Raw genomic sequence first — 19,851 nt, 5'->3', positions numbered from 1 at the left:
TCAGAAGAAAACCATATACTGGACTGTTCCTGGTAAATACAACCATCAGTCGTGAACCCTGCAGTTAAGTAAAAATAGGGGCAACCACATTCTTGCTCTTTTCCCTTCTCCCCAATTTACCACTCACTGATGGCTGTATAACAGTTTTTCCTGGGGCATTTATGATAGCTGCCAAGAGCACAAATCATACAGAGAGTCATCCCTAAAGGAGAAACTGACCCCCCGCAGTGAGTAGGGGAGTTGGAGCCATTACAACTGTTACTGCATTAATTTGTTTACATAAACAAAAAGGGCTAAACCCATTTGATAATTTTACGAGGTAATAAATAAGATTTGTTTTACACCAGCCTGTGCTCCCCAAAAAAATCCTTGCACCAGCCTGTGCTCCCCACAAAAATCCTTACACCAGCCTGTGCTCCCCACAAAAAATCCTTACACCAGCCTGTGCTCCCCACAAAAAATCCTTACACCAGCCTGTGCTCCACATAAAAAAAGCCTTACACCAGCCTGTGCTCCCCACAAAAATCCTTACACCAGCCTGTGCTCCCCACAAAAAATCCTTACACCAGCCTGCCCTCCACATAAAAAAAGCCTCACACCAGCCTGTGCTCCCCACAAAAAGCCTTACACATCCTGTGCTCCCCACAAAAAGCCTTACACCAGCCTGTGCTCCCTACAAAATCCTTACACCAGCCTGTGCTCTCCACAAAAAGCCTTACACCAGCCTGTGCTCCCCACAAAAAGCCTTACACCAGCCTGTGCTCCCCAAAAAAAGCCTTACACCAACCTGTGCTCCCCACAAAATGCCTTACACCAGCCTGTGCTCCCCAAAAAAAGCCTTACACCAGCCTATGCCCCCTACAAAAATCCTTACACCAGCCTGTGCTCCCCAGAAAAATCCTTACACCAGCCTGTGCTCCCCACAAAAATCCTTACACCAGCCTGTGCTCCCCACAAAAAGCCTTACACCAGCCTGTGCTCCCCACAAAAATCCTTACACCAGCCTGTGCTCCCCACAAAAAGCCTTACACCAGCCTGTGCTCCCCACAAAAAGCCATACACATCCGGTGCTACCCAGCCCTGTCCCCCCCAAAAAAGCCTCAGCTTGCCACAACATTAAATCTATAGCGTTTAATAATTAGACCATTCTCTGTGCAACCAGCCCCGAATTATTAACATCCACATGTAATAAATACAATTATTTACAGCCAACCTGCAGTGACATTAAATGCATAGTATTGCAAGTAATAAATTACCAGCCCCAACATTGCTAATATTCACATTTAATAAATAGACCGTATCCTCCAAAACTAATGTGAGGAACAAATACAAGTATGAACTGCATAGGTACAAATACCAGTATGAACTGCATAGGTACAAATACCAGTATGAACTGCATAGGTACAAATACCAGTATGAACTGCATAGGTACAAATACCAGTATGAACTGCATAGGTACAAATACCAGTATGAACTGCATAGGTACAAATACCAGTTTGAACTGCATGGGTACAAATACCAGTATGAACTGCATGGGTACTACAAATACCAGTATGAACTGCATGGGTACTACAAATACCAGTATGAACTGCATAGGTACAAATACCAGTATGAACTGCATGGGTACAAATACCAGTATGAACTGCATGGGTACAAATACCAGTATGAACTGCATGGGTACAAATACCAGTATGAACTGCATGGGTACAAATACCAGTATGAACTGCATGGGTACAAATACCAGTATGAACTGCATAGGTACAAATACCAGTATGAACTGCATAGTTACAAATACCAGTATGAACTGCATAGGTACAAATACCAGTATGAACCATAGGTACAAATACCAGTATGAACTGCATAGGTACACATACCAGTATGAACTGCATAGGTACAAATACCAGTATAAACCTAAAAACAATAGATAGACGGCGCTAATTTATCACAGCAGATAGAAAAGATATGCAATATAAAAAATTTATATTTATTAATATGCACATATGATATGTGAATGATCCCTAAATGGGATTACTAAAAGGAACAATCCTAAAAAACATATATTATAAGAAACATGTATTATACACAAAATAACAATGAAATATAAATATAGCAGCCGGTGGATAATGATCTCCAATCCCCTGTAGTACAGGGTGCCAAAGTCCCTTTCCAGATCAAATAACAAAACTGTGCACAGTATTGACTCCACATCCAGTGGTAGAAATAATGTTCCCAGTAATTGTGACACTGTGTAACAAACGGGCCACAGACTGATAATTATAGCAACATTGGTATCAAAGCACAGTGCGGGTGAGCTAAACTTCAAAGTGGAGTATATGCTGATGGTCGAGCAGTACTGGAGCAGTAATAGATGTATATAAGGGCTCAACAGTACTCACACTCCTCCAATAGAACAGGCCACTCCGGTAGTGATGAATGATAAGCAGCCTCCGTGGCCACCACCAGTGCCCAGGGAAAACCGGACCGAGTGTCCGACAGGGTCTCCCTCTCTCTTAACCGCTCTGGCGGTCAGCAGTCTGCGGCGTCCGTAGCCGTAAAGGCTTCCTTGAGAGGTGAATGGAGCAGGGACTGACCCCTCCTAGGCACTGATCCCATGATACAGATCACCTGCGTTGCTCACATGGATCCCGGCAAGCCGCTGTATATCAACCAGCGTGTCAGCCGCTGGGGGGGGGGGAGGAAGGACAGGCAAGAGTCTCGCACTGCAGCATGCAGTAAAGGATGGAGTCACGCCACCGGATAACACAACCGTGTCCTCAACGCGATTCTCCGCACCTGGCGGCTTTCTCAAGAGGCGGATGTATTCAAAGGGTCAGTCATAGCCCGACCTTATAGTGCTGCCAATCACAAATTTCAGGTGCATTAGAGTAATCAATTAATTAAAACAAACACCACTACTCCCTTCGTATCTAATGATATCACCCATAGGGAGAAAAAAGCAGATATTTAAACAGGCTTAATTAATCAAATACCAGTATGAACTGTGTCGAAGCTGAATAATTGAGTGAGACAAGTTCAGTTTAAAATTTAATCGCAGCGACGCCATCTTGTGAATGGCCGCAAGACTCCATTTTGGAAATGAGATCGCAAGACACCATTTTTGTGGTCAGCATTAATTCAAGTTATAACTCAGGAGCTAAGAACAGATGGCAATGTTTTTGTTAACCTACCAAGGGCAACAGGAAAAAACAGCTTTCTGAGTAAAAGTAAATAAGAAGAGACAATGGGTATTTTTACATACAAATTGGGAATCCCTGGATGCAGATAAAGTATAGTTGTGGCAATTGTAATATAATATCTACACAATTGGATTTGCCTGAATCCTAGACAGGATGGCCCCAAATCCCACAGTTTGAGGTGATAATACATTTGCATTTCACACAAGAGTCTGTGAGAACAAAAGAGGTTTTGTTTTCCTTTGAACACACAACAGGTGGGGGCCTGCTGACAGAGGGCATGTAGAACTACAACTCTCAGCCATCCACACTGCTGGATGTTCACTTCGTGTATGAGAGATTATACACTTAAATCTCACCCATTAATAACTAGTGTCCTTATACCAAACCCCGAATACCCACACACTACATATTCGCACATAAGGTTCCATAAGCATCAAAATCTATGATTCAAGAAGGTTCAGTTAGTTTAAATGCTAAGAAATAAAGATATTTGTTAACTAAGGAATTATACAAGATAAACATGTCATTCTTGGAGTTGTTCTGATGCATACTCTTTCCACAGTTTCCCGGTGCTATCGGTGAGGAGATCGCATTATGCATTCTCGAGTTATGGACCGCAGAACCTACAAGCAACCAAAATGTATATTTTAGATTCAACTGTTAGGATGCTAAAGGAGGCGTTACCAGAAAGACTCCGGCTGTTAGAGGCAGGGAAAGTCTATTTGAAACAACCTGTTAAATGTGTCGTTACATATGCTTCTCCTCTGGGAACCAATGAGATCAGCAGGAAGTTCTCCCTTTGTCCTGTTTCAGTCTGGGGGGGAATAAATACATGTGTCCGAACACTGGTTTGCCAGTTCATGCTGAATTTTGGGTGAACTGAGGATATCTAGTCAGAAGTCTATCTCTGGGTCCAGAGGCGCAGCGTATGTTTAACCGTACTTGGGTCTGTATTATTTCCTTTTTACGCCTAAATTATGTATGTATAGATTGCGTGTAACTGACTGTACTTTTACCTGAATAATACTTGTGCGTTGGAACCACAGATTCCACTCCTGTCTTTATTTGCGGTCATACTGCGTATGCAATTAGCATTGTGTTTAGAGGTTTCTAGGCAGGTTTTGTCTTAGAGGTTCTAGGCAGGTGAATCTTAGAGGTTTATAGGCAGGTTTTGTCTTAGAGGTTCTAGGCAGGTGAATCTTAGAGGTTTATAGGCAGGAATGTATTAAAAGGTTTATTTACAAATTCAACAGTGGGGGCTCATCGGTTTATCACACTATCTGATACATGATAACACTCCGTCAGTCCTCTCTCAGCAAAAGGGTGGAGGCGCCTTTTGAGAGACGCATTAGTCTTTCATTACCACAGTGTTGCTGAGAGCGTACTGCCGGTTATTGTGTAGAGGAAGCGCAGATCAGAATCCAGGGACAAGAGAGAAAAAAAAAAGTTTTTTTTCTCTGTTGATAGAACCTTACGTTTAGAGGGGTGCTGCAGTATTGAGTATGCGGCTGAGATGCATTTTTGCGTACGCAGTTAAAAAGTCATTATACGCTTGTGTGGTAGTCGCATAATTGTGTATGCGGCCGGTCGCACAATAAGCGTATACGCACTTCCGGTTCTGCTGCCACGTGTTTGAACAAAGCCATTAAGGTTTAAATTTTTTTTTCTATCTACCAATATCTGGGTTAAACGTTTATTTTCTGCGCAGAGAAAAAGTGTGTAACTATGAGTATGTGTTGGACAGTTAAGGGTATCGTATGATCCTTAAGGGCTAGGTGCAAGGGTTAGCCTAGCCGCTCGGTAAGCAGCTTACTGTTCAGTACACAGAGCAGGTGTATGGTTTGTTATTTTTGTTAGGGACCGGCTCTCAGTGTGACTGCAGTGTTCAATAAAATTTGAGCATTGTAGTTGAGCCGCACTAGGTGTGATTGTGAACTGAGAGATAATAGGTGAGCGGGGAGCATCTAGAATTTCTTCCGTAGGTGAGCGGGGAGCATCTAGAAATTTCGTCCGTAGGTAAGTGAAAGTATCTTGATTGTCTTTCACCAGTTTAAATTTGTATTGAAAAGCGTAGGAGTTGTCTCAGAATGGGAGCCACACAAACAGTAGAAATGTTAGACAATGATGTGCTGCTAATGAAAGCTCCGATTGGATCAGCCCGTCGTATTATGCATACTAAGTACGGTACTTATGCAATAAGGTATTGTGATTTATGGTTTAATATGACGAGGAAGAGTGTTAGACCGTTTCCCAGAATTGGTAGTTTTGATAAAAATGTGTTAGATAATGTCCAGGATCACATCAGTAAGGTGCGATCCCGAGAGAAAAAGATTAAGTATTTTGAATGTTTAAAAATATGGCAGCATGAAGGGGATGCTTGGCTTAAAAATGTGCAAACGACGCAAACTAGCGTTGCGAACGCATTGCCAGAAAATACATCCACGACGCTGAGATGCAAAACGGGCGAGCCGCAAATTGGCGCGCACGTGCGGCAAAGTAGCATCGTGGAGAGTATTGCCAGCAGTTCACGCTCACCTCCCCCACCTTATGTGGATGAAGGTGCAAGTACGGTTACCAAAAATACCAATAAAAATGTAACAAGTAATTTGTACCCCCTCTTAAGTAACCATAAAGAAAATGTTTATGATGTAGAAGATGAGCCTATTGTAATGTCTGCTATTTCCCATGCTGTCCAAATGATAGATGCTGCATCACCACAATCACGAGTGGTGCCGCCGTCTCCATCGGTAACAGCAAGGGAAGTGTTAATACCCTCTGCACCCATTGAGGAAGTTGTTAATACCATACGTAGCAGCAGCAGATTAAACCCCCAGCCAGGTAACCAGGTCAGAAGTAGCAACGCTGCCGGTCTGCATCCCATTCGGACAATAACTGTTCCAAATGGAAATGCAGATGCAAACGGTGTAGTGCCCACGAGGGAAGTAGTAATGCATTGTCCATGGACAAGAGCAGAACTGAATTCCATCATAAATGATTTCCCCAATCCCAAAAAGGAACTAGCCAAATGTCAAAGATTTTTGAGAAATTTGGGTAGTTCTCATGAGCCCACTAATAAAGATTGGCGTGTGGTGTTAAGGGCCCGTCTACCACTCAATACCGACGTGACAAAATTTATCACGGACTGTGTATTGGATGGCGACGTTCCCTTAACAGACCAAGTAAACCAAGGTAACATTTCCCGCATTGTAACTCAATTGGGTGTATATTTTCCAGTAGTAGTTAACTGGAACAAAATTTTTACAATTAAGCAAAAAGAGAGTGAAACTGCAGAAGAATATTGCGACCGGGCTCTGCAGGCTATCACCCAGTACACTGGGATAGAAGATATTAAAGATAGCACTCACCACAGGGGAATGATAGTCATGGTACTCATGGACGGTCTGAAAGACGATTTAAAGACTCGGGTTCAGACCTCACAGCCTGGCTGGCGGGGTCTTACAATAGATAACCTCATAGAGTCTGCCATAGAACATGACAAAAACATCTCAAAAAAGAGGGAGACCCAGAGCGAAAAATTAATAGCTGTCAGTATACAAGCTCTGGAGAGAATGACGTTAACATCACAGCCAACCGACACACCTGCACCCACACACACACCTGCACCTGAACAATTACACGTCCTCACCAATCCCACACCACAGCAAACACATCCTTACCCCACATATCATACACAACCACAGGTCCCATACTCATATCCCCCACAATATCCTTACCCTCCCTATCCTTACCCACCACACCCTATCCTTACCCACCATACCCACCACCTTTCCCTCTTGCTCAAATCCCACAACAATCTTTTCATCCACCCCGTTCAAAATTATGTTTTAACTGTCACCAAGTGGGACACATAAGTAAGTACTGCAAAGCGAAGAACACCACACAGGAACACGAGTTTCCCATGAGTTCATAGGTAACCCCAGTATCTTCTCCCAGGCCTTATATGACTGTTTACAATCTTTTCAACCTATCAATGGATCTGTTCTAATGTAAAATGTGGATGATTTATTGTTGTATTTTGGGTCATGTTTAAATGATATTAAACTGTTGTGCTTTATCTCCCACTCATAGGACACAAGGTTGCTAAGGATAAACGGCAGCCATGCCAGGCTGAGGTCGACTACTCGGAATACTATCCAACCCAGTGGCACAGGCATTATTTAGAGCAGTAGCTATTGATAACAAGATTTAATTGCAGGAACCTGTATGCAGATACTATATCCCTAGAATTATTAAAAATGATAGGGGGACTTATTTTATAGGTGACGTTTCCAAGAACATGTGTAAGATGATGGGTAACAACACTGAGATTATCCCAGATTGTCTTTTCCTTTATATGCCCCCCCCTTTGAGATACTGTCCTAACAGGCAGCCTCATGTGAAAATATGATAATGAGGTTACTGTGCAGGGTCTCACGAAGATGAATGAGAATAACCGAAATTGGAAGTGTTATTAACTAACATGTCTAATGCAAACTGTCATGATGTCAAATCTGGAAGAATTTGTTATGATCCAAATTTTTTTTTAGCTCAGGTTGTTTGACTGATCGGTGGAAAGGTCCGTATCTGACGATACAGCATCCTCAAAGGGTGGCCAGGGAAGATACGTGGGTCCATTCCGCTCACTATAGGGAGGTTAACCAACCGGTGGAGATACAAGGCAGAGACAAGGCCGATAACGTGGACCTGTCGATTGCGAGCTTGTGCCGGAAGGATTAAAAAGGTGACGGTGAGATATCTGAGCTAAAGAAATGTGTAGATCAGTGCTTCAAGCAATGGAGTGGTCTGCTGTGGTCATCCTAGTTCTTTTTTTTTTTCCAGAGTTTTATTTTTTTTGTCATGATGATCTGTTTGGGGATGCTCGGTGTCTGTGATGGGGGACCGATAAAGGAGATGTGAGCTGATGGAGTGAAGTCAGGAGGAGGAGTGCTATACCAAATCAGGGGAGTGCCGGTCGAATTTCAGTACAGTAAATTGTTGTGAAAATGTGAATAACAATAATAAGGAAGAACTGTAATTCAATCCTGAGTTATGACGTAGTGTATAACAATGTAGCCTGAGTTTGAGTGGTCGTGCATGGATATAACGTTTATGTTGTTTTATGTCATCTTAGGTAATGCAGTCCCAACCCCTTCCAAGGCTCTCCTTATAGGATAGGTGCATCCCCACATCTTTCCCATGATCCCTTAAGGATCCGCGGTGTGCGTATAAGGGCAGTTTTATGTCCCTCCCGGAGACGCATTATCTGAATGGTTCAAATGACCATACTGTGTCATACCATAATAACATAGGGCCTGATTCAGACCCACTCGCGAGCGGCTGTACGCTCGCAAGTGGGTCGATGGTCTGCACTGAGCATGCGCACGACGGAGGGAGCTCCGTCGTGCGCATGCGCCAGACACGACGAGCGAAGGACTTTCCTTCGCTCGTTGTGTCCGATCAAAGGGGGCGTGCTGTCAATGTTGATTGACAGCACGCCCCCTTTGGTGGGCGTGCCGGGGGCGTGCCTCCCTGACGGGGGCGTTCCCACGGGAACGCCTCCCGTCAGAAGCCGGCCCACTGACATCTAGTGATGTCAGTGGGAGTGATTTTGGCTCTGATAGAGCCAAAATCACTCCGGAGCTTGCGGTTGAAAACCTCAACCGCAGGCTCCGGCTCGCAATTTCGATGGTCGCGATGGTCACGACCATCGCGGCCATCAAAATGCACGCTCGTATAGCCTGTGGGTGGTGACCCACAGCTATAGGAGGACGCTCCATGAAAAAGGAGCCCGGCCCTCATGCAGAGCGTGCGCTCTGCTCAGAGCGTACGGCTCTGAATGAGGGCCATTGAACGGTATATTCTCATGCATGGCTAAACAGATTCAAATTAGGTTGTGATAGCATGTAGTTTGCTATTAAAAGGTGGACTGTCGAAGCTGAATAATTGAGTGAGACAAGTTCAGTTTAAAATTTAATCGCAGCGACGCCATCTTGCGAATGGCCGCAAGACTCCATTTTGGAAATGAGATCGCAAGACACCATTTTTGTGGTCAGCATTAATTCAAGTTATAACTCAGGAGCTAAGAACAGATGGCAATGTTTTTGTTAACCTACCAAGGGCAACGGGAAAAAACAGCTTTCTGAGTAAAAGTAAATAAGAAGAGACAATGGGTATTTTTACATACAAATTGGGAATCCCTGGATGCAGATAAAGTATAGTTGTGGCAATTGTAATATAATATCTACACAATTGGATTTGCCTGAATCCTAGACAGGATGGCCCCAAATCCCACAGTTTGAGGTGATAATACATTTGCATTTCACACAAGAGTCTGTGAGAACAAAAGAGGTTTTGTTTTCCTTTCAACACACAACAGGTGGGGGCCTGCTGACAGAGGGCATGTAGAACTACAACCCTCAGCCATCCACACTGCTGGATGTTCACTTCGTGTATGAGAGATTATGCACTTAAATCTCACCCATTAATAACTAGCGTCCTTATACCAAACCCCGAATACCCACACACTACATATTCGCACATAAGGTTCCATAAGCATCAAAATCCATGATTCAAGAAGGTTCAGTTAGTTTAAATGCTAAGAAATAAAGATATTTGTTAACTAAGGAATTATACAAGATAAACATGTCATTCTTGGAGTTGTTCTGATGCATACTCTTTCCACAGTTTCCCGGTGCTATCGGTGAGGAGATCGCATTATGCATTCTCGAGTTATGGACCGCAGAACCTACAAGCAACCAAAATGTATATTTTAGATTCAACTGTTAGGATGCTAAAGGAGGCGTTACCAGAAAGACTCCGGCTGTTAGAGGCAGGGAAAGTCTATTTGAAACAACCTGTTAAATGTGTCGTTACATATGCTTCTCCTCTGGGAACCAATGAGATCAGCAGGAAGTTCTCCCTTTGTCCTGTTTCAGTCTGGGGGGGAATAAATACATGTGTCCGAACACTGGTTTACCAGTTCATGATGAATTTTGGGTGAACTGAGGATATCTAGTCAGAAGTCTATCTCTGGGTACAGAGGCGCAGCGTATGTATAACCGTACTTGGGTCTGTATTATTTCCTTTTTACGCCTAAATTATGTATGTATAGATTGCGTGTAACTGACTGTACTTTTACCTGAATAATACTTGTGCGTTGGAACCACAGATTACACTCCTGTCTTTATTTGCGGTCATACTGCGTACGCAATTAGTGTTGTGTTTAGAGGTTTATAGGCAGGTTTTGTCTTAGAGGTTCTAGGCAGGTGAATCTTAGAGGTTTATAGGCAGGTTTTGTCTTAGAGGTTCTAGGCAGGTGAATCTTAGAGGTTTATAGGCAGGAATGTATTAAAAGGTTTATTTACAAATTCAACAACTGCATAGGTACAAATACCAGTATGAAATGCATAGGGACAAATACCAGTATGAACTGCATAGGTTCAAATACCAGTATGAACTGCATAGGTACAAATACCAGTATGAACTGCATAGGTACAAATACCAGTATGAACTGCATAGGGATAAATACCAGTATGAACTGCATAGGGACAAATACCAGTATGAACTGCATAGGTACAAATACCAGTATGAACTGCATAGGTACAAATACCAGTATGAACTGCATAAGTACAAATACCAGTATGAACTGCATAGGTACAAATACCAGTATGAACTGCATAGGTACAAATACCAGTATGAACTGCATAAGTACAAATACCAGTATGAACTGCATAGGTACAAATACCAGTATGAACTGCATAGGTACAAATACCAGTATGAACTGCATAGGTACAAATACCAGTATGAACTGCATAGGTACAAATACCAGTATGAACTGCATAGGTACAAATACCAGTATGAACTGCATAGGTACAAATACCAGTATGAACTGCATAGGTACAAATACCAGTAGCATAAAACAAGTACAGATTATGAGCCTGATTCAGAGATGGTTGATCTCAGAGGCAGTAGAGCATTTTGTTTACCACGGCACATGTGTCATAGATGCACTGTTGCAATGGATGAGTGACTGCGGTCTCAGAGAGGATTTAAGTGAGAGACAGGTAGTCAGCGTAACAGGGGAGGGGGGGGGGTAGGAAAATTCAGGGGATCTGCAAATTAGTTCTTAGCTGCAGAGGCCCCGGTGTTTTAGGAGACAAAGCATAGGCAAACTCAGAAGTTCGACTGATGTTTCCGATGTTTATGCTTTTATACGCAAGAGGCGGATGTGAGATGTCAATGGTGGGCATCTCAGTGTACCAGACATAAACCACGTCATTAGAATTTTTTTTTTACGAGTCTGCTCTATACACATTTGCGTCCATCTCTGAATCAAACCCTATGTACGTGTAAACTGACCATACATATGTGTCCTCATACCAGTGGTGTAACTAGGGTATTTGGAGCCCAGGGAAAATTTGAAAAGGGACCCCCCACTCCCCGATGTGCACAAAATGGGCGTGATCACTTAAAAATGGGGCGTGTCAACATGACACACCCCTTTATTTTCACACTGAACATTCCTATCCATATGCACCTTAACCCCAGTAGTACCCCTTATACAGTACCCCCAGTATGCAGTTGTGGTCCCTCTTACGCAGGCCCATAGTAGTGCCCCTTATACAGTATCCCCAGTAGTGGTCCCCCTTATACAGCCCCCAATTAGTTCCCCTTACTCAGTACCCCCAGTAGTGGCCCCCCCAAATGCAGTGCCCCATGTAGTGTTCCCCCTTATGCAGTGCCCCCAGTAGCAGTCCCCACAATGCAGTGTGCCCAGTAGCGGTATCCCCTTATGCAGTGCCCTTTATATGGTGCCCCCAGTAGTAGTCCCCCCCCCCTATGCAGTGCCCTTTATATAGTGCCCCCAGCAGTAGTCCCCCCCCATGCAGTTTTCCCAGTAGTGGTCCCCTTATGCAGGCACCCTGTAGTGATCCCCCCTATCCAGTGCCCCCTGTAGCGGCCCTTCCTATTATTGCCCCCAGTAGTGGTCCCCCGAGTGCTGTGCCTCTAGTAGTAGGCCCCTTTTATAATGCCCCCAGTGGTAGTTCCACCCCAAGTAGTAGTCCCCAGTAGAGGTTCCCCCTCCCGATTAAGTGCCCCCAGTAGTAGCCCCCCCCCAGTAGAGGTCCTCCCAATAATGGCGCCCCCAGTAGTAGCCACCCCTCCCCCAGTAGAAGTCCCCCCAGTAGTAGCCAGCCCCCTCCCCCATTGCGCAGATAGGTTAAAAAAAAAAATATATATATAAAAATATACTTACCTGAATCCACGCTGCTACTGCTCCTGTCCGCAACGCCGCTCCCGCCCTCCACTCCGCCCGGGCTGGCGCGCTCAGCATTATGGGACAGACGTCATGACGTCAGTCCCATTACCCACTGCAGGAGCAGGACGGAAGCCCGGCTCTTGCAGTGGGTGCTGCAGCAGTCAATGAGAGTCTATCTGACTCTCATTGGCTGCTGTTTAACACACGCATCGCCGCCAGCGCTGGCGGCGATGCGTGTGTTATGCACAGCCTGAGCCCGCCTCCTAGCGCTATTGGGCAAGCGCTCATGGGGAGGGAACGGGCTCAGCTGTGCAGCACAGGACCGGCGCTGGAAGCCTAGCGCCGGTCCTGTGTAAATGTGTAGCGCTGACCGCACTCACTGCGGTTGGCGCTACACTGGCTAACTAGGGCGGGCGGGCCGGTACCGTGGCGGCGCCCCCCCGCGCCGCCGGTCCAACGGCGCCCAGGGCACGCACCCTGCTCGCCCTGCCCTAGTTACGCCACTGCCTCATACACCTATTCTTTCAGTGCCATATAGCGGCAGCACGTTTCGGGGGTGGAGTGGGGGCATGCCTCGCCTGTGTTCCTGGAGACAAAGGCCAGGCATGGAGAGGCCAGGGTCTGCGTCAGTGGATGCAGATTTCCTGGCCTCGCAAGCTGCCATCCTGAGTAAGCTGAAGCATTACTCAGACTGGCCGGTGCTGCCGCCATCGCGACCAATGATCTCAAGGGTGATCCGATGCAGCGTTTACAGATGCTGCACAGTGATTGCTGTCAGGAGTCTGCTTCCCCTCCTGCAGTATAGATGGTATCGCACTGCTGCTTCCCCTCCTGCAGTATAGATGGTATCGCACAGCTGCTTCCCCTCCTGCAGTATAGATGGTATCGCACTGCTGCTTTCCCTCCTGCAGTATAGATGGTATCGCACTGCTGCTTCCCCTCCTGCAGTATAGATGGTATCGCACAGCTGCTTCCCCTCCTGCAGTATAGATGGTATCGCACTGCTGCTTCCCCTCCTGCGGTATAGATGGTATCGCACAGCTGCTTCCCCTCCTGCGGTATAGATGGTATCGCACTGCTGCTTCCCCTCCTGCGGTATAGATGGTATCGCACAGCTGCTTCCCCTCCTGCAGTATAGATTGTATCGCACTGCTGCTTCCCCTCCTGCAGTATAGATGGTATCACACAGCTGCTTCCCCTCCGGCAGTATAGATGGTATCGCACTGCTGCTTCCCCTCCAGCAGTATAGATGGTATCGCACTGCTGCTTCCCCTCCTGCAGTATAGATGGTATCGCACTGCTGCTTCCCCTCCTGCAGTATAGATGGTATCGCACTGCTGCTTCCCCTCCTGCAATATAGATGGTATCGCACAGCTGCTTCCCCTCCTGCAGTATAGATGGTATCGCACAGCTGCTTCCCCTCCTGCAGTATAGATGGTATCGCACAGCTGCTTCCCCTCCTGCAGTATAGATGGTATCGCACTGCTGCTTCCCCTCCTGCAGTATAGATGGTATCGCACTGCTGCTTCCTTTCCTGCAGTATAGAGTGTATCGCACAGCTGCTTCCCCTCCTGCAGTATAGATGGTATCGCACTGCTGCTTCCCCTCCTGCAGTATAGATTGTATCGCACTGCTGCTTCCCCTCCTGCAGTATAGATTGTATCGCACAGCTGCTTCCCCTCCTGCAGTATAGATTGTATGGCACTGCTGCTTCCCCTCCTGCAGTATAGATGGTATCGCACTGCTGCTTCCCCTCCTGCAGTATAGATTGTATGGCACTGCTGCTTCCCCTCCTGCAGTATAGATGGTATCGCACAGCTGCTTCTCCTCCTGCAGTATAGATGGTATCGCACTGCTGCTTCCCCTCCTGCAGTATAGATGGTATCGCACAACTGCTTCCCCTCCTGCAGTATAGATGGTATCGCACAGCTGCTTCCCATCCTGCAGTATAGATTGTATGGCACCGCTGCTTCCCTTCCTGCAGTATAGATGGTATCGCACTGCTGCTTCCCCTCCTGCAGTATAGATGGTATGGCACAGCTGCTTCCCCTCCTGCAGTATAGATGGTATCGCACAGCTGCTTCCCCTCCTGCAGTATAGATGGTATCGCACTGCTGCTTCCCCTCCTGCAGTATAGATGGTATCGCACTGCTGCTTCCCCTCCTGCAGTATAGATTGTATGGCACTGCTGCTTCCCCTCCTGCAGTATAGATTGTATCGCACTGCTGCTTCCCCTCCTGCAGTATAGATGGTATCGCACAGCTGCTTCCCCTCCTGCAGTATAGATGGTATCGCACAGCTGCTTCCCATCCTGCAGTATAGATTGTATGGCACAGCTGCTTCCCCTCCTGCAGTATAGATGGTATCGCACAGCTGCTTCTCCTCCTGCAGTATAGATGGTATGGCACTGCTGCTTCCCCTCCTGCAGTATAGATGGTATCGCACAGCTGCTTCCCCTCCTGCAGTATAGATTGTATCGCACTGCTGCTTCCCCTCCTGCAGTATAGATGGTATCGCACTGCTGCTTCCTTTCCTGCAGTATAGAGTGTATCGCACAGCTGCTTCCCCTCCTGCAGTATAGATGGTATCGCACTGCTGCTTCCCCTCCTGCAGTATAGATGGTATCGCACTGCTGCTTCCCCTCCTGCAGTATATATTGTATGGCACTGCTGCTTCCCCTCCTGCAGTATAGATGGTATCGCACTGCTGCTTCCCCTCCTGCAGTATAGATTGTATCGCACTGCTGCTTCCCCTCCTGCAGTATAGATGGTATGGCACAGCTGCTTCCCCTCCTGCAGTATAGATTGTATCGCACTGCTGCTTCCCCTCCTGCAGTATAGATGGTATCGCACAGCTGCTTCTCCTCCTGCAGTATAGATGGTATCGCACTGCTGCTTCCCCTCCTGCAGTATAGATGGTATCGCACAGCTGCTTCCCATCCTGCAGTATAGATGGTATCGCACAGCTGCTACCCCTCCTACAGTATAGATGGTATCACACAGCTGCTTCTCCTCCTGCAGTATAGATGGTATCGCACAGCTGCTTCCCCTCCTGCAGTATAGATGGTATCGCACAGCTGCTTCCCCTCCTGCAGTATAGATGGTATCGCACTGCTGCTTCCCCTCCTGCAGTATAGATGGTATCGCACAGCTGCTACCCCTCCTACAGTATAGATGGTATCGCACAGCTGCTTCTCCTCCTGCAGTATAGATGGTATCGCACAGCTGCTTCCCCTCCTGCAGTATAGATGGTATCGCACAGCTGCTTCCCCTCCTGCAGTATAGATGGTATCGCACTGCTGCTTCCCCTCCTGCAGTATAGATTTTATGGCACCGCTGCTTCCCCTCCTGCAGTATAGATGGTATCGCACTGCTGCTTCCCCTCCTGCAGTATAGATGGTATCGCACAGCTGCTTCCCCTCCTGCAGTATAGATGGTATCGCACTGCTGCTTCCCCTCCTGCAGTATAGATGGTATCGCACTGGTGCTTCCCCTCCTGCAGTATAGATTGTATCGCACAGCTGCTTCCCCTCCTGCAGTATAGATGGTATCGCACTGCTGCTTCCCCTCCTGCAGTATAGATTGTATCGCACTGCTGTTTCCCCTCCTGCAGTATAGATGGTATCGCACTGCTGCTTCCCCTCCTGCAGTATAGATTGTATCGCACAGCTGCTTCCCATCCTGCAGTATAGATTGTATGGCACTGCTGCTTCCCCTCCTGCAGTATAGATGGTATCGCACTGCTGCTTCCCCTCCTGCAGTATAGATTGTATGGCACTGCTGCTTCCCCTCCTGCAGTATAGATGGTATCGCACAGCTGCTTCCCCTCCTGCAGTATAGATGGTATCGCACAGCTGCTTCCCCTCCTGCAGTATAGATTGTATGGCACTGCTGCTTCCCCTCCTGCAGTATAGATGGTATCGCACTGCTGCTTCCCCTCCTGCAGTATAGATTGTATCGCACAGCTGCTTCTCCTCCTGCAGTGTAGATGGTATCGCACAGCTGCTTCCCCTCCTGCAGTATAGATGGTATCGCACAGCTGCTTCCCCTCCTGCAGTATAGATTGTATGGCACTGCTGCTTCCCCTCCTGCAGTATAGATGGTATCGCACTGCTGCTTCCCCTCCTGCAGTATAGATTGTATCGCACTGCTGCTTCCCCTCCTGCAGTATAGATTGTATGGCACTGCTGCTTCCCCTCCTGCAGTATAGATGGTATCGCACTGCTGCTTCCCCTCCTGCAGTATAGATTGTATGGCACTGCTGCTTCCCCTCCTGCAGTATAGATGGCATCGCACAGCTGCTTCCCCTCCTGCAGTATAGATGGTATCGCACAGCTGCTTCCCCTCCTGCAGTATTGATGGTATGGCACTGCTGCTTCCCCTCCTGCAGTATAGATGGTATCGCACAGCTGCTTCCCCTCCTGCAGTATAGATGGTATCGCACAGCTGCTTCCCCTCCTGCAGTATAGATGGTATCGCACAGCTGCTTCCCCTCCTGCAGTATAGATGGTATCGCACTGCTGCTTCCCCTCCTGCAGTATAGATGGTATCGCACTGCTGCTTCCTTTCCTGCAGTATAGAGTGTATCGCACAGCTGCTTCCCCTCCTGCAGTATAGATGGTATCGCACTGCTGCTTCCCCTCCTGCAGTATAGATTGTATCGCACTGCTGCTTCCCCTCCTGCAGTATAGATTGTATCGCACAGCTGCTTCCCCTCCTGCAGTATAGATTGTATGGCACTGCTGCTTCCCCTCCTGCAGTATAGATGGTATCGCACTGCTGCTTCCCCTCCTGCAGTATAGATTGTATGGCACTGCTGCTTCCCCTCCTGCAGTATAGATGGTATCGCACAGCTGCTTCTCCTCCTGCAGTATAGATGGTATCGCACTGCTGCTTCCCCTCCTGCAGTATAGATGGTATCGCACAGCTGCTTCCCCTCCTGCAGTATAGATGGTATCGCACAGCTGCTTCCCATCCTGCAGTATAGATTGTATGGCACCGCTGCTTCCCTTCCTGCAGTATAGATGGTATCGCACTGCTGCTTCCCCTCCTGCAGTATAGATGGTATGGCACAGCTGCTTCCCCTCCTGCAGTATAGATGGTATCGCACAGCTGCTTCTCCTCCTGCAGTATAGATGGTATCGCACAGCTGCTTCCCCTCCTGCAGTATAGATGGTATCGCACAGCTGCTTCCCATCCTGCAGTATAGATTGTATGGCACAGCTGCTTCCCCTCCTGCAGTATAGATGGTATCGCACAGCTGCTTCTCCTCCTGCAGTATAGATGGTATGGCACTGCTGCTTCCCCTCCTGCAGTATAGATGGTATCGCACAGCTGCTTCCCCTCCTGCAGTATAGATTGTATCGCACTGCTGCTTCCCCTCCTGCAGTATAGATGGTATCGCACTGCTGCTTCCTTTCCTGCAGTATAGAGTGTATCGCACAGCTGCTTCCCCTCCTGCAGTATAGATGGTATCGCACTGCTGCTTCCCCTCCTGCAGTATAGATGGTATCGCACTGCTGCTTCCCCTCCTGCAGTATATATTGTATGGCACTGCTGCTTCCCCTCCTGCAGTATAGATGGTATCGCACTGCTGCTTCCCCTCCTGCAGTATAGATTGTATCGCACTGCTGCTTCCCCTCCTGCAGTATAGATGGTATGGCACAGCTGCTTCCCCTCCTGCAGTATAGATTGTATCGCACTGCTGCTTCCCCTCCTGCAGTATAGATTGTATCGCACTGCTGTTTCCCCTCCTGCAGTATAGATGGTATCGCACTGCTGTTTCCCCTCCTGCAGTATAGATTGTATCGCACAGCTGCTTCCTCTCCTGCAGTATAGATGGTATCGCACTGCTGCTTCCCCTCCTGCAGTATAGATTGTATCGCACAGCTGCTTCCCATCCTGCAGTATAGATTGTATGGCACTGCTGCTTCCCCTCCTGCAGTATAGATGGTATCGCACTGCTGCTTCCCCTCCTGCAGTATAGATTGTATCGCACTGCTGCTTCCCCTCCTGCAGTATAGATGGTATCGCACAGCTGCTTCCCCTCCTGCAGTATAGATGGTATCGCACAGCTGCTTCCCCTCCTGCAGTATAGATGGTATCGCACAGCTGCTTCCCCTCCTGCAGTATAGATGGTATCGCACAGCTGCTTCCCCTCCTGCAGTATAGATTGTATGGCACTGCTGCTTCCCCTCCTGCAGTATAGATGGTATCGCACTGCTGCTTCCCCTCCTGCAGTATAGATTGTATCGCACAGCTGCTTCTCCTCCTGCAGTGTAGATGGTATCGCACAGCTGCTTCCCCTCCTGCAGTATAGATGGTATCGCACAGCTGCTTCCCCTCCTGCAGTATAGATTGTATGGCACTGCTGCTTCCCCTCCTGCAGTATAGATGGTATCGCACTGCTGCTTCCCCTCCTGCAGTATAGATTGTATCGCACTGCTGCTTCCCCTCCTGCAGTATAGATTGTATGGCACTGCTGCTTCCCCTCCTGCAGTATAGATGGTATCGCACTGCTGCTTCCCCTCCTGCAGTATAGATGGTATCGCACAGCTGCTTCCCCTCCTGCAGTATAGATTGTATGGCACAGCTGCTTCCCCTCCGGCAGTATAGATGGTATCGCACTGCTGCTTCCCCTCCTGCAGTATAGATTGTATCGCACTGCTGCTTCCCCTCCTGCAGTATAGATGGTATCGCACAGCTGCTTCCCCTCCTGCAGTATAGATGGTATCGCACTGCTGCTTCCCCTCCTGCAGTATAGATGGTATCACACAGCTGCTTCCCCTCCTGCAGTATAGATGGTATCGCACAGCTGCTTCCATGCGGTTCCGCAATATCGTCCACATCTGAATCAGGCCTTTAGTACACATATAGGGCCTGATTCACTACGGATCGCTATTGCGATCGCAGCTGCAGTTCACCTGCAATAGTATGCTAATCCATGTGATCGCTATGAAGTCGCAGCACTACATAAGGACGCCCACCTTACCTTACACACATCCGTAATGTTTAGCAAGACTGCAAAACCATCGGTAACATCGAGTACAATCGGAGCCACTCGCACAAGGTCAGACCTCACTCTGAAATTGCGAACTTCAGCGCGCGCTATGAGACCTCAGGCTGCGTATGGCATCACAATAGGTAATTTCAACGGCGTTGAAACGCACTAGCATGCCTGCGTTTCCCTGACCACCCCCCCCTGTCACCACCCACAAATGGTGCTTCCTGTCAGTCACTCTGCGATGGGTCTGTGTAGTCACCGAGATCGCTGTCCCGATCGCAATACGCATGCGCAGTGCGCAACAATTGGCCGACTGCGTGCATATTAGCAACTGAGATCCTCGCTGAATCAGGCCCTTTGTGTACTAGGTACTTAGGATTAGTTTTTTTGTTG

The sequence above is a fragment of the Taudactylus pleione genome, unplaced genomic scaffold, assembly GCF_031769625.1.
Source record: "Taudactylus pleione unplaced genomic scaffold, aTauple2 ptg000430l, whole genome shotgun sequence".
NCBI lineage: Eukaryota > Metazoa > Chordata > Amphibia > Anura > Myobatrachidae > Taudactylus > Taudactylus pleione.
This window is presented reverse-complemented; position numbering follows the sequence as displayed.